The sequence below is a fragment of the Triticum aestivum genome, chromosome 5A, assembly GCF_018294505.1.
Source record: "Triticum aestivum cultivar Chinese Spring chromosome 5A, IWGSC CS RefSeq v2.1, whole genome shotgun sequence".
Lineage (NCBI taxonomy): Eukaryota > Viridiplantae > Streptophyta > Magnoliopsida > Poales > Poaceae > Triticum > Triticum aestivum.
The window spans coordinates 169,896,065-169,903,984 of record NC_057806.1 but is presented as its reverse complement, the minus strand read 5'-3'; positions in this window follow the sequence as shown (position 1 = coordinate 169,903,984).

Here is a 7,920-nt window from a genome sequence, read left to right as displayed (position 1 = left end):
GGCGGCGGTCGCCCTCACCAGAGATGGCGCGCGGCAGCGGGGTGGCCGGCGACGGGGAGGGCGCGGGTGGTCGGGCGCGACGGGATCTGGGCCTCGGGGGCCGGGAACGGGCTTCCCGGGCCGGCGGCGGCGGCTGGCGGCGGAGTGCCACGTGGCGGCTCCCGATTGGGCACGGGGGCGGCGGCGGACGCGTCCGGTCGGATTCGGACGTGTCCGGCCGGCGCGGAGAGGGAAAATTAGGGTTTCGGGGAGAGGGGATCCGGAATATTGCGAGGGGGACCTATTTATAGGCATAGAGGGAGCTAGGAGAGTCCAAATGAGGTGTGGTTTTCGGCCACGCGATCGTGATCGAACGCTCTAGATGATGGAGCAGAGTTTAGGTGGGTTTTGGGCCAAATTGGAGGGGTGTTGGGCTGCAACACACACGAGGCCTTTTCGGTCCCTCGGTTAACCGTTGGAGTACCAAACGAAGTCCAAATGATACGAAACTTGACAGGCGGTCTATCGGTAGTAAACCAAGGCCGCTTGGCAAGTCTCGGTCCAATCCGGAAATGTTTAATCCCCACACACGAAAGAAAGCTAGAAATGACCACCGGAGGAGAACGAAGCGCCGGAATGCAAAACGGGCAACGGGGAAAATGCTCGAATGCATGAGACGAACACGCATGCAAAAGCAATGCACATGATGACATGATATGAGATGCATGACAACGACAACAATACACGGAGACAAAACCCGAACTCGAGGAAATAAATATAGCTTAATGCCGGAAACGACAAGAGTTGGAGTACAAATTGGGAAAGTTACATCTGGGGTGATACATAGTGCAGGAGCGTTTTCTTGCGGCCAAGGGACCTCCTGGAAGCTTCCTTCTTCGTGCGCGGGCACCCGGCGTGGCGGATCACACCGCGGGACCACACATCTTTGTGCGAGAGCGTCAGCTTGAGGCGGAGGTGGAGGAGGCGCTCCATGGGCTACGTCGCCTGCGGCTGGAGGTGGGCGAGGCAGCGAGAGGAATGGTGCAGGAGAGCCCCCAGCGGTGCTGACGAGCTCGGCGATGTGATTTCCATAGCTGTTCCTATTTCAACTAGGTAGGCCTTCGGTATTCATGCTTCCTTCTATCAAGAGCATTGTGGCAGTATGAAATCCTTCCTCAGCTAGAGTTCGTCGACCGGGCGGTAACACAGGAGCTCGCGTGCCATGAGCAGCGCGGCCTACGCGTCCGTGGGCACGCGACGAGCGTGGGACGACGAGCCGGCTGGAGACAGTGACAGGGTGGCGGTGCATCCGTCCCGCCGCACGTTGGGGTGCAGCAATGAGGCCTGCTGCTCATTTGCTGCCAGGCCGATGGCGGCATTGGCAGCGGGTGACGGAGAACAACAGGGGGGTCTGCCAATGGGCGTCGTCTGAGCGACGTGGGCGGCGAGAGCGGCGCGGCGCTCAACACGGGCTCGGCGAGCATTAGACATGGATGCGGTGGAGCAGTGGAGCACGAATCGACAGAGGGAAAGCTTCAGCGCACCCCCTACCTGGTGCGCCAAATGTTGGATCGTGGGTTCCAGCAAACCCTTGAGGTTCGAACACTAGGGTGCGCACGAAGATCTCTCTCTCTCTATCTCTCTCTCTCTCTCTCTCTCGCTCACTCTCGCAACGATCTCTAGGCCTAGCTCGCCGAACCCAAGGAACAAGAGACACAAGGGTTTATACTGGTTCGGGCCACCGTTGTGGTGTAATGCCCTACTCCAGTGTGGTGCCGTGGATTGCCTTGTAGGCTGATGATGAACTAGTACAATGGATGAACAACCTCCTGAGAAGAGGTGTTCTTGTGCTCGGAGAGCTGGTGAGTCCGATCCCAGATCTCACGCCTGCCCATGGTGGCAGCTAGTCCTATTTATAGAGGCCCCGGTCCTCTTCCCAAATGTTTAGGCGGGAAGGAATCCCACAACGGCCAATTTCGAAGCAAGCTATCCTGACAAAAGGTGGTCTTCGCCTGCCAAAGGCTCTGGTGGTGATGTAGCTATGGGCTCCGCGGTGACCTCCGTCCTGCTGGTCTTGATCTTGTTGCACCAACATGGAAACCTTTGCCTGACGCTTCTGGACTCCTTGCCCGCGCCTGCCCCTTTAGCACCAAAGAGGAAACAAGTACTCTGCGCCCGCTGGCGCTCGCCTGGCCTTGGTTGTCACGACTCACGTCACGTGAACCTCATGAGGTTCCCCTTGCATAGATATCTCTGCTCCTCGGGAGCCAACCTAGAGAGTCCGCCCTTGAGGAGGTCTTGTGTCATCCGCTCGCGAGGGTCTTGAGTGGTTGTTGATGAAGATGGGCCATACCAGGCCACTGGATGAGCCACGCCCTGGGCTGCAGGCAGGTAAGTCTGGGTACCCCCGTTCCCAGGACGTCGATAGACTTTTTGAACAGCAAGTAAACTTCTTTTTCTCCCTTATCTTCATATGTGTATTGCACAAATGTCCTATACACCTGTAATTAGACATGGCACAAAAGTTTGTGAAGTATTTTTGTCCTAGATAACATAAATAAATTATTGCAAAGTTTGCATTAGGAATCACCTCACAAATATGCATGTATGCAATATTTTTGATCATATCCAAGGTAGTCATGTCATCATCATCCTCCCCTTCTTGAAAACAAAGACATCCTCAGCGTTGCTTAATCTGAAATGTGGCTAAGAAAAGAGATAAAGTGTACGTGTTGTATATATATGTCATCCATTTTTACCTCTCTTGGTTTTTGCACATATGACACATGTATACATGAGTAACTTTCATAGTTCATAAAATATAAAGCCAAAATATTATCACAAGAAGTAGAAGTCATGAAAATATTGCAACTCAGTTTGCACATATAAGTGAAGCTTTTATTCATATCAAAGGATTGACAATGCTCATCATTAAACCATCCCAACATTGATGAATAAACCTTACTTTCATTAAATTTACATGCTACAACATTCTTAAATAAGCAAACATGCAATAGGTCATTTGACACAGAATCCTCACCAATATTAGAGGCCATATCAAAATGATTAAACATTGGCACAATTATTTTCAAATGCATTTGATCCAAATTTAATTTATTCCCTGATTCACATGGTTCTTTTACATCAACAGTTAATTCAATGGGTGCACTCGACATTGTTGATATTGCATTTGTTTGATCACATGGCAGAGTCAAATCATCAACATAATCCTCTAAAATAGGTTGTGTGATCAAAGTAGTGGGTAGGTCATCACATGGTGCATTGAAATTGGCAAGGCATGCATCATACTCATGTGGAGGTGATAGATCAGTACCTTTGTCATTACCAATTATGATCAACTTAGATGATGTAGGCACTCTCGGTGGTGATGTGTCACATGGTGGAGGTGATGTAGTCCTCACAGCAACGGATGTGGTTGTCATGGTATGCCTAGTAGTTGAAGAAACATCTGTATCAACAGTTGGAATGTGCACTGTGCGCTTGTTCTCCTTGTGGGCAACACGTTGTTTTATTTCCTATTCAGCTTTGCAAGCAAGGCGAAACAAATGGTCCATAGGATAACACTCTTCATGAATTAGTATAAATGTAGTGTGTAAATCATCATAATTTTTGGTTACGGTGTCACTACCTTGTTTTAGATGTTCTAGTTTTTTAATCATGCCACGAGTATAATAAACATCAACGAATCTATCTCTCATGACAAGTTTTAAATCATACCAAGTAGTAGGTATATCATCAGGGTATAACCGACAATGTTCGCTCCACCAAACTAAAGCAAAGCTATTCAACGTACTAACCGCACCTTTAACTTTTCTATGCTCATCAAAATTATGAGAAGCAAATATAGCATTTATTTCGTACTCCCATTCAATATATAAATCAGGCCTAAAACGACCAGTAAATGGTGTCATGCATGGAAACATTAACCTGATTATGTGCATACTGATGTTGTTGCTCTTCTTGTGATGGTTGTTGTATTTTCTTAGGTGGTGGCAAATCTCCCACGATAGATGAAGCCCAAGAACTAACAACTGGAACCTGTCATGATTAGTAGAAACAAGAGAAAAAATTCGAGAATAATGTTCCTATGTACTACTAGGATGTGGTGGTAAAGCGCTCACAGTAAAGAAAATATCAATATCTTACAAGTTCTTACCATGCAGCAGGTGGTGACAGGCAACCAGCGTGTCAAATAACTCCAAAGATTGAGTAAAGCGATTGCCACGGGAACGTACGTATATACGGTGTAGAAATATGTGGAGCTTGGAAGGCTTAAATATTTGGTAGCAAAAGATTAGAAATAATCAATTCATAGATGCAATGTTGAATGAACGCTCAACAACGGTACTATGCTGGTCCTAGGCTAGACCAGACTAGAGATGCGAGCCTAGAACACTAATGAGGTCACGACGTAGCACAACTAGCATCAATAATGTTTGGGAACTAGCATGCAATTTCAAAAATTTCCTATACGCACGCAAGATCTATTGTCACATCCCTACTTCTGGTATGACCTAGAATAGCTAGTCATGTGTGCATCATGTTTAAATTTCAATGAATTTGAAATGGGGACATGTGAAAGCCTCAGAAATCATTTCTGAAAATGACCAAGATAAAAATTGCTTCAAATAGGTCCAAGAAAATGTTCATGTTTCTCTCTGAAAATATTGGCCAGAAGTAAAATTCAAACCAATATTTTTAGGAGCTTACAAATATTTATTTTGGACATTTGAGTTAATTCAGTAATTATTTGCATTGGATTTAGATTTGTTATATATTAAATATAACTCCAATCACTCTGAAAGTTTGTAAGTGGCTTTGAATACTTTTAAAAGGGACACATAATAATTTTCAGAAGTTTATGAATGATCTGGTATTTAAATAAAATCAAAACCAATTGCAGATAATATAAAACATAAATAAATAGAAAACCAGAGAGAGAGAGAGAAGCCGAGCCACTTACGTGGCCGGCCCAGCTGGCTGGCCCAGCCCACCAGTAGCTTGCCAGTCATCTTCAACCCCCGCCGACCGAAGCAGCCGTGTGCTGGACGCGCGTGCATCGACGCCACCTCCTGCTTTGCGCTGTCCCGCGCGTCCCCATCCCTCTCCCCTCGCCAGGGAGATGCCTAGAGCTCTCTCTCCCTCCCCCCTCTCTCCTCTAGATGCCTCCCTCTCCCTAGCGCCCGTCCCCAAGAGAACCGAGAGCCCCGCCTCGCTGCCGTTCGCTGCCACCGCGCTCCCCTCGTCCACTCGCCCAACCACCGTGTCCCTCGACTCCGCCGAGCTCCTCCGAGTCGCCTCATCGACGGACATGAGCAGGGAAGCGCTGCAACGCTGGGTTCGCCATCATCTCCCACCTTCGGTCGCTAGATGCCGCCATTGATTTCGTCGTCGTGAGGGACTCCCCGGCCTCGCCGTCACCTCTGACAGCCCCTACGTGAGCTCCTCTGTCTATCCCCCTGCCCCCTCACTCTAGCGCATCCCCTAGCTAGCGCTGCCACCACGCCCGAGCGCTCGCCGCCGCCGCCGCGTAGCCGTCATTGCTACAGCCTCCGCCTGACCGAACCGCGCATGCAGACGAGCTCCTGGAACTCCTAGGATGTTGACAAGACCCTCAGCTAGCTTCGAAGACCACTGCAACCCCGCGCTCGCACTAGCCGAACCACGGCCACCGCTAAAGCTCGTCGCTGGCATGGATTCCGGCCACCCCGTGATCTCCTTCCCGGTCCGTAAGATGCGCGAGAGCATGAGCTCCTCCCCGGTGCCTCCCGCGTGCCAAACCGTCACCGGCCGGCGGTTCCCAAAGCCCTTCGCCCTGGCCTTTGGTCACCGGCGGCTAACCGCCGGTGGGTTTGACCCAAACCCACCGGGTTTGACCTCCTCTGTGCCAATCACATGTGGGCCCCGCCCCAGTTTAATTTTAGGTTAGGCAAAATATTAGTGCTAATTACCCTATTAAGCAGATGAGACACTGACTTGTGGGGCCAACCCCCTTACTAATTAGTTTAGCTTAATTTTAATTTAGATTAGCCATTGAGTCACTAACCACTGGGACCCACTGGTCAGTTTAACCTGGACCGTGCCCCGTTGACTCGCTTATGTCATGCTGATGTTATGCTGATGCGTTAAATTATTTACTGGATTTTGTTTAATTCTAAATAATCCAGGAAAATCTAGAAAATGATTTAAACTTCAAAAATTCATAGTAATTCAACAGTAACTCCAAATGAAAAGTTTTATATATGAAAAATTATCAGAAAAATCCAATCTATCCATTTATGCTACTTTCATGCATGTTCAACCAACTTATACCCCCTGTATAAGTGAAAACATGATAATGGCATTTTAAATACCCCTTATGGAGTTTGCATATGAACCCTTGGTTCATATGGACTTCTTTTAAATTGTTGCTAGATGCATTAGTACAAATCATAGCATATTGCCATGTCATGATCATGCATCATATTGTTGCATTTGCATTGATTGTGTTCTTCTCTATTGCCGGTGCTTGTCCCCTCTCGGTAGGCATATCCCGACGATGAGTTCGATGACACCGATGAAGAGCTATAATATCTTCAGAAGTGCCAGGCAAGCAAAACCCCCTTGTTCATTCCGATACAATCCCACTCTCTCGCTCCTGCTCTCTTTTACTACATTAGGAAAACAACGATTCAACTGTTACATGCTGCGGTAGTTGAACCCCTTTTCCTCTGCATGACCTGTCATTGCCATAGCAAATAGATGAAACCCACTAGCATGAGTAGGAGTTGTTTGAGCCCTGATGTGCCTACTAATTCGTGCTTGTTTGTCATGCCTGCTACTGCTTAGAGTTGAGTCAGGTATGATTCATTGGGGATGAATTGGAATGTGGTGAACATGTCCTACTGTTGAGAGCTAAGTGTGTGAACATGATTTGGTAAAGGTAGCGTTGAGAGGCCATGTAGGAGTACATGGTGGGTTGTCTCATTGCAGCCGTCCTCAGGAACTGAGTTCTATGTTCGCGATCCATGAACAGTTACTACCACACATTGGAATGCTTAAGCACCCCTCTCGACTTATTAATCAACCTGACCTCTGTCCAGGAGTTGCAACTAGTTTATGGTGTTTGTAGGTAGTGTTAGTAGTCTACCAAGTGGCACCCGGTACATGTGGGCTTGGGACAGACTAGGCACAATGGCACGGTGTACCAAGTGGCACCGGGATGGTGGGCTTGGGAACCCTTCTCACATCGTTTGGGGCCGTGAGCGACACCCCGGCCGGATCTCCTTGCGGATGGAACCCGAATAGGCGATAAACCTAGACTAGAGACTTGTGTGGTTAGTCAGGTCGTGGCCGACTCCCTCGCCAGGCTTTCGCTTGAAGGTTGCCGAGATACATGACATGTACATGGTGGTAAGTGGCGAGAGCGTGTGTGAAGAAGTACACCCCTACAGGGTTAACATCATCTATTCGAATAGCCGTGTCCGCGGTAAAGGACTTCTGGGTTGCCTGTACAGTTCATAGACAAGTGAAAGTGGATATTCTAAAATGCGCAAGATAAGCGTGAGTGCTATGGATGGCGTTCTCGTAGGGAGACGGGAGCGGATCCATAGTGGTGTATTGCTATGGTGAATATGTGGACTCGTGTGTTCCACCTCAAAAGAGTTACTTGCAGTCGTAGTTCAGGATAGCCATCGAGTCAAAGCTGGCTTGCTGCAGTTAAACTCCACCACCCCTTTGTTGATACCAATGCATATGTAGATAGTTCTGATGTAAGTCTTGCTGGGTACATTTGTACTCACGTTTTCTTATTCTATGTTTTGCAGAGAGACTTCAGTCTCGCTAGTAGTTCCGCGTGGACTTCGTGTTTAGCTTGTTACCTCATCTACGACCTTGTACCCTTGGGAGGGTCTTGTAGATAGTCAGGCTTCTCAGCTTTCT